The 13,741-nt window shown below is 44.6% G+C and overlaps 1 protein-coding gene and 1 pseudogene across 1 annotated transcript in view; one reads left to right on the forward strand and one right to left on the reverse strand.

Moving 5' to 3' along the window:
• LOC126108680 (nostrin) overlaps window positions 1–13,741 on the reverse strand; it is a 675,422-nt gene that overhangs the window by 479,509 nt on the left and 182,172 nt on the right. The gene's annotated exons all lie outside the window — the stretch shown is intronic.
• Window positions 2,868–2,985, forward strand: LOC126109055 (5S ribosomal RNA; annotated as a pseudogene).

The raw sequence follows: 13,741 nt of genomic DNA on the forward strand, positions 1-13,741 counted from the left end.
CACCAAACAACAATCTAAACAATGGGTTACCAAGGGAGAATCTGCACCAAAAAAAGGCGAAGACCATTCCTGCGGCCGGAAAGGTTATTGCGACTGTCTTTTGGGATTCGCAAGGGATAATCACCGACTATCTGCGAAAGGGTAAAACTATTGCAGGTGCATTTTATTCATCGTTATTAGACCGTTTGAAAACCGCGCTGCAAGAAAAACGCCTGCGATTGGACCGGAGAAAAGTCCTTTTCCATCACGACAATGCACCAGCACACACCTCAGTAGTTGTGGTCGGAGAATAGGATTCCAACTCGTTTCACATCCCGCCAATTCTCCATGTTTGACTGCCTCGGACTACTATTTGTTCCCGAATTTGAAGAAATGGCTGGAGGGACAAAGATTTTATTCAGACGAAGAGGTGATTGCAGCAACTAATAGGTATTTTGCAGACTTGGACAATTCCTATTATTCGGAAGGGATCAACAAATTAGAACACAGTTGGAGGAAGTGTATAAGTTTAAAAGGATACTATGTCGAAAAATAAAAAAGGTTTACGCCAAACACGTAAGTAGTTCTTATTTTTGCACGGACTTTTCAAACGATCCTCGTATATGTAATCGACTAGAAATAGTCCTGTCTTGCTTTGTACAGAACACGCAGGACAGAAGGGCATTGCAGCTGTTTTGGCAAGGACAGGTGCGGTAAGACGAGCACGGCTAGAGAAGCCAGACATCTACACCTGGGAACAGCTCGGGGGCGAGAGTGCCGTTTCAGACAATAGAGTGGGGGTGGCGATCCTTGGGTGAGTCGGAGTGGGGGGGGGGGCAGAGGAGGACAGGTGGAGGGGGGGGGGGGTGATACCTGTCGAAGCTCCATAAATGTCTGCAGGTGCTCTTTAATTGTAGCTCTACGGGTGTAGGCAGTCCCTAGTTACTGCCAGCATCCCCGTCTGTTGAGATGGGGGGTATGTATTAAGTTGTACCTGCAACGACGATAGTAGATATTGCAGCAGTACAAATGCGGCATGCGACTATAGTCAGTTTTGCGTAAACTCTATATGCTTGCATGAGGACTGTTGGTATCTTTAAAAATAGCGGTATTCTGATAGTGATATTCAAGAAAATATCACTATCGGCTCTCGATATGTCGAACAAAATTATCGATACAGCCATGGAGAAAATATCGACGTACCACTCAAAACAACAAATATCGGCTGCACATTGTAAATTTACTGACAGTTTCACAGCTATACAGGGATATTACAAATGATTGAAGCGATTTCATAAATTCACTGTAGCTCCATTCATTGACATATGGTCACGACACACTACAGATACGTAGAAAAACTCATAAAGTTTTGTTCGGCTGAAGCCGCACTTCAGCTTTCTGCCGCCAGAGCGTTCGAGAGCGCACTGAGACAAAATGGCGACAGGAGCCGAGAAAGCGTATGTCGTGCTCGAAATGCACTCACATCAGTCAGTCATAACAGTGCAACGACACTTCAGGACGAAGTTCAACAAAGATCCACCAACTGCTAACTCCATTCGGCGACGGTATGCGCAGTTTAAAGCTTCTGGATGCCTCTGTAAGGGGAAATCAACGGGTCGGCCTGCAGTGAGCGAAGAAACGGTTGAACGCGTGCGGGCAAGTTTCACGCGTAGCCCGCGGAAGTCGACGAATAAAGCAAGCAGGGAGCTAAACGTACCACAGCCGACGGTTTGGAAAATCTTACGGAAAACGCTAAAGCATAAGCCTTACCGTTTACAATTGCTACAAACCGATGGATCGGTCGTGGTGGAGATCATGATCAGCAATTCATGTCATGGCCTCCAAGCTCTCCCGACTTAACCCCATGCGATTTCTTTCTGTGGGGTTATGTGAAAGATTCAGTGTTTAAACCTCCTCTACCAAGAAACGTGCCAGAACTGCGAGCTCGCATCAACGATGCTTTCGAACTCATTGATGGGGACATGCTGCGCCGAGTGTGGGAGGAACTTGATTATCGGCTTGATGTGTGCCGAATCACTAAAGGGGCACATATCGAACATTTGTGAATGCATGAAAAAACTTTTTGAGTTTTTGTATGTGTGTGCAAAGCATTGTGAAAATATCTCAAATAATAAAGTTATTGTAGAGCTGTGAAATCGCTTCAATCATTAGTAATAACCCTGTATATTTAAGTACTGATTTGTTACTGGATATTCTGTACACCAGTAAGCTAGCACCCTGCTTATCCCCATCAGAGCGACACCTGAAAGGAAAACGATGCACGTTCACGCTTGGCCATAACCACTTTGATAACAATGGTAACTGCATGTGAGTGGCGCAATAAAAGGTGTCCAGGGTGTACGTCGTCCGGCTTCGTCATACATCGGATTTGTCCGGAACACTTCGTGTCGACTTATCTGTTTCCTTTATTTCTGCAAACGCTAGCGACCTAGCAGTCGAAGTGTCAAAACTGCGTGCTGAAGCTAAACGTTGCAGTTTCTGTTGGCAGCGCCCAGCGCCGATTACGTCAGCATTTCCCCTCACATTTCTCCACCAACCACATCACACAACCCCACCCACCACAAATACCAATGCTGTCATTTAGATTTTTGTTCATCATTTTCAGCGACTGCTTTTGAAAAATGCTGATGTGAGGAAATAGCACACTAGTTGCGTCATAAATTATTTTTTTAACGCAACGGTATGTTATTTCTTCACATCGGAAATCTTGTCATTCCATTCACACAGCCACCCCCTAGTTCAATCTGACTTCTTCTTCGTGCCAACTATACTTGCTTCACACAGTCGAAAAAAATGAAATCTCAAAAAGTATTAAGACTCCTTAACACAGTGACAGTAAAATTTTGTTCTACTACTACTGCAACAGTGGCAACGGCCTTGCCGCAGTGGATACACCGGTTCCCGTCAGATCACCAAAGTTAAGCGTTGTCGGGCGTGGCCGGCACTTGGATGGGTGACCACCCGGGCTGTCACGCGCTGTTGCCATTTTTCGGGGTGCACTCAGTCTCGTGATGACCGAATAGTAGCGGCTCCGACCACAGAAAACCATCGTAACGACCGGGAGAGTGGTGTGCTGACCACATGCACCTTGTATCCGAATCCTCAGCTGAGGATGACACGGCGGTCGGATGGTCCCGATGTGCCACTTGTTGCCTGAATACGGAGTGCTTACTACTTCAAAAGAACAATTCCAAATATTTATCGAAAACTGCGAAAAAAAAAGAATATCGGCACTCGATATTGTCATTTCGACATCGATATGTCGGTGAAAAAATGTCACCGATATGTATCGATATTTTCTGGGTAATATACGATATTTTCTCAACAGCTCGAAGCCACACTAATCAGGCAGTATATGAGGCAAGATTGAGCAACGTATTTCTCATTCATAAATCGCATTTGAACATTGTTCTTTTTGTCGGTGAGAAAACAGCGATATGGGTCGTATAAGAAGGAGAAACTTCTACCAGCGCATGTGGCAATTCGACAGCGGTAGGACTGTGGCTTATCGTTTGCGATACTGCTTCTCGCCTTCGTCGGAATCCGACGACTGTCGTGAGAATATAGAATCAACGGTTTTAGGAGAACCATACTACACGCTGTGCAAAATTTCAACAGCCTACCCGACTAGCGCCCGAGAGGACAAACATATCGTTAGGTCGGCCGTGCAGGGTGGTACAGCCAAGCCACGTACTCTTGAGGAAATGGTTTTTGTTGTTCAGTAGCACAGGGACGGTGCGTCGACGTCTGGAGCACCACGGACAGTCTGCACGGCGGCCATATTTGCGCCTTCCCGTGTCCCAGCAGCAGAGAGGCCAACAATGGACTTTGCAGTGCCACAACGTCCTCTTTCCAGAAGAGTCCCAATTCTGCATACAGCACCACGGCGGACATATCCATGTGTGGTGCCTCCAAGAAGAACGATCTTTTCTAGACTGCATTTGTCATCGTCACATGGGTCCAGAAACTGGAGTGATAGATAGGGTGCCATTCGGTACACAACAGGATCACCTCTGCTTAGCTTGTGATTTGGATGGCAGCCATTATCTTTCTGACTTGAAAGGTCGGTGGCTGTACCCCATCTGAGAATTCTCTGTGACGTTACCTTTCAGCAAGATAACGCCGGACCGCAATTGTCCATGCTGTCTTGTCATAACTCGACACAGAGGGTGCTCATTGCTGCTTCGCCAACACATTCTCCTGACCTCTAGCGACGTTTAAGCCACATCCCTGCCCACATGTACTACATTTTTGTTGCTATATTTTAATGCACAGGTTGGAATATTTATTACAGGAAGTTAGGAGTAGATAGGATCACTAGCCACTCATCGAACGACGTGCCATATGGTCACACAGCGTCAGAGCGGCCGCGCGAGCCGTACCTTACTGGAGCAAACAGAAGCAGTCGGGATTCGCTTACACCGCTCGGCGCCAACATACGAATCCTTTATCATTTACACCCACAGTTTACACGCGACGGTTCGAACTTTAATAGTGACAACTGCTTATTTACAGCTAGTACAAAATAGATACGTGTTTCAAAGTTTAACCGACCTTCAAAGTTTTCACCAGCATTGTGTATAGCCCGTTACCAGCGATGTGGAAGTCGTAGGATACTCTTAGCAGTGCCAGTTGTGTTGACAGTAGGAGCGGCGCGGTCTATTGCCCGACGAATTTGTAGCAGTTCTGAAGCGAATGCCGTGAAGTGTTCCCTTCAGTTTAGAAACCGAGTTGAACTGGCTCTGAGCACTATGGGACTTAACATCTGAGGTCATCAGTCCCCTAGAACTAAGAACTACTTAGACCTAACTAACCTAAAGACATCACACACATCCATGCCCGAGACAGGATTCGAACCTGCGACCGTAGCGGTCACGCGGTTCCAGGCTGAAGCGCCTAGAACCGCTCGGCCACAAGAGGCCGGGTCGAGTTGAACTCATGAGGGCTTAAGTCTGGGGAGTGCAGTAGGTGATATAGCACTTAGCAGCCCCATCAGTCAAACAAATTAGTAACAGCTTGCACTGTACGTGCTTGGGCATTGCCCTGCAAAATGATGGTCAGGTCATGCAGAAAGTGACACCACTTCTGTCTCTAAAATGGTCGTAGGTTGTGTTCCAAAAATGTTTATTGTTAAAAAACATAAGAAATCTCTGTCCCTCTCTAATACACACACACACACACACACACACATATATATATATATATATATGTACGGCGTGAATATATATATATTCACAAAACATTTGAATGCAGAAAACTGAGGATGTTGGTAACACTTAGAAAAACAAATGAAACTCTGTATTAAAAAGATGGCAGTTATAGTGATGTGTAACGTAAACAGTAAACTGAAAGTGAACTGCGAGATGTCGACCTGGTTGCCAGATGAGAAAAAGCAGTATGCTTAGATGCAACGAATTAGAAGTTACCTGTAAGTACCTTTCCATTTCATAAAAGAACGTTAAAGAACTGTTTTTAAATCTATAACCTAGATGTGAATCCATGACCTATGTGTAAAAATGGACAGATCATGTAATATTTCTGGACACCCACTTAAGATGCCTTGTAAAAAGGCGAAACGCGTCCGGGTGCATAAATAAAAATAAAAATTTCGATGTGCAGCATGCAAAAAATGCATTTTCTTTGAAACAACTGCAATTTATATACAGCTGCTGCGAAAATGGCCACTACAAGATACGTGTTATAATAGGAAATGTGCACAAATAATGCATCCGATTAAAACAGAAGTACACAGATTGATGACGATGAGGCCCCATATTCCGAGGAGCGTAGGGGACGATGCGGGAGACCCGCACCGCCGTACAAGGTAAGGGCCTAGCGGAAGTGGTTTAGCCATTGTCTTCCTCCGACCGTAATGGGTACGAATGATGATGATGAAGACAACAAAACCCAGACATCTCGAGGCAGGAAAAATCCCTGAGCCCACCGGGAATCGAAACCGGGACCCAGTGCGCGGGAAGTGAGAAACTGAGAATGCTACCACATACCACGAGCTGCGGACCAGTACACAGATTACATACCCCTATTACATCGTACACACACTGTCAATACTACACGTCACTAGCGTTGTAATGCGTGGAGAATGGTCAACACACTTTAGTTCAAATGGTTCAAATGGCTCTGAGCACTATGGGACTTAAAATCTATGGTCATCAGTCCCCTAGAACTTAGAACTACTTAAACCTAACTAACCTATGGACAGCACACAACACCCAGCCATCACGAGGCAGAGAAAATCCCTGACCCCGCCGGGAATCGAACCCGGGAACCCGGGCGTGGGAAGCGCGAACGCTACCGCACGACCACGAGATGCGGGCTACACACTTAAGTACTGGTATTACTCGTTATAGTAAATAGGATTTAATTAAATCTTGCGCACACTGCGCGTTATCTGAAACATAAATACGCTCCTTCAGTGAGCCGTGAAGTGGGTTGCTATTAACAACATGAGTTCACCAATTATCAGTAAAATTGCGTACGTTATAACCCGTAACTTGCGCCGACTATAGCGCTATTATTCATAATTTAAATGATTATAACCTCTTGATGACAACAAACAACTTTATAACACGAAATAACTAAAGCTATCGCTGGTTATTTACATTATTCACGATAACGATCGGTGTAGTTTACTACGCGAAAATCTTTCATTCGCTACTATAAAACAAAATATCTAGAAACGCGTAATGATGTACACTCCTGGAAATGGAAAAAAGAACACATTGACACCGGTGTGTCAGACCCACCATACTTGCTCCGGACACTGCGAGAGGGCTGTACAAGCAATGATCACACGCACGGCACAGCGGACACACCAGGAACCGCGGTGTTGGCCGTCGAATGGCGCTAGCTGCGCAGCATTTGTGCACCGCCGCCGTCAGTATCCCCTTCCTGGGACAATGAATTCACGGTGTTCTTATTTCAATTTCCAGGAGTGTATTTACCGTGACCAATGTTTTACTTACGGTAAAGCTCAATTCCGTACAGCCTTGTTCACTTAAATTTAATAAACTGTTTCTTTTTACGATAATTACGAAGGTAGCAATCAAAGTTATATTGCAAACCAGCGATATAGCAATAGTTAACTCTGCAATACTATTAACTATCTTACGATCTGTAAACGTGATTTCTTATTGTCCCTTGAAGTAACAGTTAAGGGAAAAAATTAATACCTTCGTCTTTTCTTAAATGAAATCTAATTAAATCCTTTTCCACTGATTTTAAATCGTAATAAAAATCTCAGTAAGACTTGATTCTTTGAGTCTAGCTCTTTGGAACTTGGAATAACTGACTTATCTTTGCAACACTGACTTGACTTCTTGCAACACTGACTGAACTTCTTTGCACCAATGTAGTTCTCTATTATTTACGCCACTTGCGCATCTTTCAGTGGGGATTCAATCCTTTCCGTTACAAAACTAGACTACGAACTCAGAATTAAGTTTGAATTTTCTTTATTTAGAATCAAATCTGTATCTCGCGTACAACTTCCATGTGAACTAGTGACATTAAAAAAATCTCCGCCCCACACAAATCGGGATTGTAACTGATTGTTCGGTAATTTTCACATCTGTCAGCACCTGCTTTCTTTGGGATTGGAATTATTATATTCTTCTTGAAGTCTGAGGGTATTTCGCCTGTCTCGTACATCTTGCTCACCAGATGGTAGAGTTTTGTCATGACTGGCTCTCCCAAGGCCGTCAGTAGTTCTAATGGAATGTTGTCTACTCCGGGGGCCTTGTTTCGACTCAGGTCTTTCAGTGCTCTGTCAAACTCTTCACGCAATATTATATCTCCCATTTCATCTTCATCTACATCCTCTTCCATTTCCATAATATTGTCCTCAAGTACATCGCCCTTGTATAGACCCTCTATATACTCCTTCCACCTTTCTGCTTTCCCTTCTTTGCTTAGAACTGGGTTTCCATCTGAGCTCTTGATGTTCATACAAGTGGTTCTCTTTTCTCCAAAGGTCTCTTTAATTTTCCTGTAGGCAGTATCTATCTTACCCCTAGTGAGATAAGCCTCTACATCCTTACATTTGTCCTCTAGCCATCCCTGCTTAGCCATTTTGCACTTCCTGTCGATCTCATTTTTGAGACGTTTGTATTCCTTTTTGCCTGCTTCATTTACTGCATTTTTATATTTTCTGCATCAATTAAATTCAATATTTCTTCTGTTACCCAAGGATTTCTACTAGCCCTCGTCTTTTTACCTACTTGATCCTCAGCTGCCTTCACTACTTCATCCTTCAAAGCCACCCATTCTTCTTCTACTGTATTTCTTTCCCCCATTCCTGTCAATCGTTCCCTTATGCTCTCCCTGAAACTCTGTAAATCTCTGGTTTAGTCAGTTTATCCACGTCCCATCTCCTTAAATTCCCACCTTTTTGCAGTTTCTTCAGTTTTAATCTACAGTTCATAACCAATAGATTGTGGTCAGAGTCGACATCTGCCCCTGGAAATGTCTTACAATTTAATACCTGGTTCCTAAATCTCTGTCTTACCATTATATAATCTATCTGATACCTTATAGTATCTCCAGGATTCTTCCATGTATACAACCTTCTTTTATGATTCTTAAACCAAGTGTTAGCTATGATTAAGTTGTGCTCTGTGCAAAATTCTACCAGGCGGCTTCCTCTTTCATTTCTTACCCTCAATCCATATTCACCTACTACGTTTCCTTCTCTCCCTTTTCCTACTATCCAATTCCAGTCACTCATGACTATTAAATCTTCGTCTCCGTTCACTATCTGAATAATTTCTTCTATCTCATCATACATTTCATCAATTTGTTCGTCAACTGCAGAGCTAGATGGGACATAAACTTGTACTACTGTAGTAAGCTCTTCGTCTTCAGGCCACCAGTGGCCCATCGGGACCATCCGACCGCCGTGTCACCCTCAGCTGAGGATGCGGATAGGAGGGGAGTGTGGTTAGGACAACAACTCTCACGCTCGTTATGATGTTATTCTTGACCGAAGCCGCTGCTATTCGGTCGAGTGGCTCCTCAGTTGGCATCACAAGCCTGACTGCACCCCGAAAAATGGTAACAGTGCATGGCGACTGGATGGTGATGCATCCAAGTGCCGGCCACGCCCGACAGCGCTTAAGGGGCTCCGGAACGCCCTATACTTGCAATGTTAAAATAACGCTTATTAATTACATCTTTCCTCACAAAGTATTTGAGGTAGGAAGTTGAACTTTTTACAGATTATTTATTGGAATATGGGCTACAACTTAACACAGGGATTTTACAAAATTTTAGTTCAGTTATTAAAGATGTTTTTTTTTTCAATTGTAATGAAAATTCACATTTTTTTGCAATTTTTTATTTATATATTCAAAAATATACAGTTTTTTGGAAAAAGGCTGTGTTAAATTATGCAGAAGGTACTGTGTAACATTTAGTGAAAGTTTGAAACGAATATGTTTGGAAGATCCTTAGAAAACATGTAATTAGTATGAGAAAATAAAAGTTTTGGGAATCGAGCGACAAAGATTGGATTAACTTTTTAGTGCGTTCCAGGTCCATAGGATGGATTATCTTCATCCTCCGCAAACTCCTCCTCCAGCTTCCTCTTGTTCCTCCTCCTGTTTACTCTTGCTTGTATTTCTAGACTCTTTACAGCCCTGTCTGCAGCCCGAAGGCGTTCCTTGTCTAAAGCAAGCATCGCTCGTACCATGTTAGAACCTATCTTCATTCCCATATTTCTAAATACCTTGCACCTTACAATGTTGCCATCATTGAAAGTCGCAACAGCAACTTTACTTTTACACATTATTATACTTCAACAAAACAGAGACTCAAGAAACAGAATTAATTACGAATATTTTCGAGATAACGACAGAGTAAATAAACATGAAACAATCGACAATCACACCAGCGATATATATTGAACCATCACAGGTTAGCCACAACACATACTTTATCTCACATCACTAAAGTGTACCTGATGAACACGGACGTTAATAATAACACCATTTGACAGCAGTTTAACAGCGCCACAGTGGGTCACGCCCATGTAGAACACATTTCAAATAAAATTTAAAAATAGTTGTAGTCTTCCGAATTTAATAAATTATATATCTATTAAAAGGTAATAGTCTGCAGATTCAGAAAACGCAAAAAAGTAAAAATTGAACTTTTCATGATTTTGAGCCTTTCCGGAGCCCCTTAACTTCGGTGATCTCACGGGAACCGGTGTATCCAGCGCGGCAACGCCGTTGCCGTACTACTGTAGTAGGCGTGTCAAATTCTTCACCGCTCTACGTTTCGGTGCGGGCAGCAGCGGGCTTGATCGTTGCTGTTTCTGCTTCCCTGATAAACTATAGACCTATATCTCTGACGTCGATCTGTTGTAGAATTTTAGAACATGTTTTTTGCTCGAGTATCATGTCGTTTTTGGAAACTCAGAATCTACTATGTAGGAATCAACATGGATTCCGGAAACAGCGATCGTGTGAGACCCAACTCGCTTTATTTGTTTATGAGACCCAGAAAATATTTGGCTCCCAGGTAGATGCTATTTTTCTTGACTTCCGGAAGGCGTTCGATACAGTTCCGCACTGTCGCCTGATAAACAAAGTAAGAGCCTACGGAATATCAGACCAGCTGTGTGGCTGGATTGAAGAGTTTTTAGCAAACAGAACACAGTATGTTGTTCTCAATGGAGAGACGTCTACAGACGTTAAAGTAACCTCTGGCGTGCCACAGGGGAGTGTTATGGGACCATTGCTTTTCACTATATTTATATATGACCTAGTAGATAGTGTCGGAACTTCCATGAGGCTTTTCGTGGATGGTGCTGTAGTATACAGAGAAGTTGCAGCATTAGAAAATTGTAGCGAAATGCAGGAAGATCTGCAGCGGATAGGCACTTGGTGCAGGGAGTAGCAACTGACCCTCAAGATAGGCAAATGTAATGTATTGCGAATACATAGAAAGAAGGATCCTTTGTTGTATGATTATATGATAGCGGAACAAACACTGGTAGCAGTTACTTCTGTAAAATATCTGGGAGTATGCGTGCGGAACGATTTGAAGTGGAATGATCATATAAAATTAATTGTTGGTAAGGCGGGTACCAGGTTGAGATTCATTGGGAGAGTCCTTAGAACATGTAGTCCATCAACAAAGGAGGTGGCTTACAAAACACTCGTTCGACCTATACTTGAGTATTGCTCATCAGTGTGGGATCCGTACCAGATCGGCTTGACGGAGGAGATAGAGAGGATCCAAAGAAGAGCGGCGCGCTTCGTCACAGGGTTATTTGGTAACCGTGATAGCGTTACGGACATGTTTAACAAACTCAAGTGGCAGACTCTGCAAGAGAGGCGCTCTGCATCGCGGTGTAGCTTGCTCGCCAGGTTTCGAGAGGGTGCGTTTCTGGATGAGGTATCGAACATATTGCTTCCCCGTACTTATACCTCCCGAGGAGATCACGAATGTAAAATTAGAGAGATGAGAGCGCGCACAGAAGCTTTCAGACAGTCGTTCTTCCCGCGAACCATACGCGACTGGAACAGGATAGGGAGGTAATGACAGTGGCACGTAAAGTGCCCTCCGCCACACACCGTTGGGTGGCTTGCGGAGTATAAATGTAGATGTAGATGTAGATAAAATCAAATGAAATGAAGACGCTGTGAGCAGCCGTCCTTTAGCAGGTGCTGGTGGCGCGTGGGAAGCGGGCGAGCGAGCGGCGAGCCGAGTTCCCCCCTGGCCTTGCGTTCCTGCCCAGTCAGGTGGAGCAGGTTCTGCCAGCGATCGCCCCCGTTCAGCAATCGGCACGCAGCCGCTCAGGTCGGACGGCGTATATGGCGCCGCGCGCTGCGCTCAGGCACCGATCTCCACGTAGGTCGCTCTCTGGGAAGTGAACATCGCAGGCGGAAGGCGTCCCCAAACCGCGGGTCGAAACAATCCCTCCCTACTTTCAGTGTTTCTTTTTTCCCCTTTTGGGTCTGTCATATTTCTGACTGTTCATTTGCGGCCGGGCCCGAACTGCACTCCGGTGCCAACCTCCTCATGTACAGGCCTCTTTACATCGTAGGCAATGGAGTCGGACACAAGCGAACATCTACATCTACAGCGTGAAAAGTATTTAAACCGACAAACTCTGGGAGGTTGTAGGGGACATCAAAGCAAATACACTACTGGCCATTAAAGCTGCTACACCAACAAGAAATGCAGATGCTAAACGGGACAAATATATTATACTACAACTGACATGTGATTACATTTACACGCAATTTGGGTGCTTAGATCCTGAGAAATCAGTACCCAGGACAACCACCTCTGGCTGTAATGACGGCTTTCATACGCCTAGGCATTGAGTCAAACAGAGCTCGGATGGCGTGTTCAGGTACAGCTGCCCATGCAGCTTCAACACGATACCACAGTTCAACGAGAGTAGTGACTGGCGTATTGCGACGGACCAGTTGCTTGGCCACCATAGACCAGACGTTTTCAATTGGTGAGAGATCTGGAGAATGTGCTGGCCACGACAGCAGTCGAACATTTTGTGTGTCGAGAAAGGCCCGTACAGGACTTGCAACATGCGGTCGTGCATTATCCTGCTGAAATGTAGGGTTTCGCAGGGATCGAATGAACGGTGGAGCCACGGGTCGTAACATATCTGAAATGTAACGTCCACTGTTACAAGTGCCGTCAGTGCGAACGAGAGGTGACCGAGACGTGTAACCAATGGCATCCCAGACCATCACGCCGGGTGATACGCCAGTATGGCGTTGACGAATACACGCTTCCAATGTGCGTTCAACGCGGTGTTCCCAAACACGGATGCGAGGATCGTGATGCTGTAAACAGAACCTGGATTCAAGCGAAAAAAATGACGTTTTGCCATTCGTGCACCCAGGTTCGTCGTCGAGTACACCATCGCAGGTGCTCCTGTCTGTGATGCAGCGTCAAGGGTAACCGCAGCCACGGTCTCCGAGCTGATAGTCCGTGCTGCTGCAAACGACGTCGAACTGTTCGTGCAGATCGTTGTTGTCTTGCTAACGTCCCCATCTCAGGGATCGAGACGTGGCTGCACGATCCGTTACAGCCGTGCGGATAAGATGCCTGTCATCTCGACTGCTAGTGATACGAGGCCTTTGGGATGCAGTACGGCGTTCCGTATTACCCTCCTGAACCCACCGATTCCATATTCTGCCAACAGTCATTGGATCTCGACCAACGCGAGCAGCAATGTCGCGATACGATAAACCGCAATCGCCTTATGCTACAATCCGACCTTTATCAAAGTCGGAAACTTGATGGTACGCATTTCTCCTCCTTACACGGGGCATCACTAAAATAGGTGGAATCTGAGAAGTAATTCCTGCAGTGCAAATTTTTTGGACAGTGGTCGTGGGGAGTGCTATGAACAACATACTAAAAATCCTGACCGGAGGGAGCTGAGTGTGACGATGGATGTGCGTTTGAAGGTCACTTTTGTACATTTTTCTTCAATAACTCGAAAACTACGCCTCTAGCGAAAACATATTCCAGAACAAAGTTTAACTACATGAAATTTCCTAGGAAAAAATGTCCTATGCATTTTTTCTGTGGGACGAATAGTTTGCGCATAGCGAGCGAGAAAATATGAAAATCTTGCGCGTGGTTTTTGAAGGCCACATATAACATCGCGGGTTGCATAAAAAGACATCGGTAGGGGCAGCTGAATAATCCTGTATAACATATTCGTTCTTGTTTACTTTGA

This window comes from Schistocerca cancellata, chromosome 11, assembly GCF_023864275.1.
Source record: "Schistocerca cancellata isolate TAMUIC-IGC-003103 chromosome 11, iqSchCanc2.1, whole genome shotgun sequence".
Lineage (NCBI taxonomy): Eukaryota > Metazoa > Arthropoda > Insecta > Orthoptera > Acrididae > Schistocerca > Schistocerca cancellata.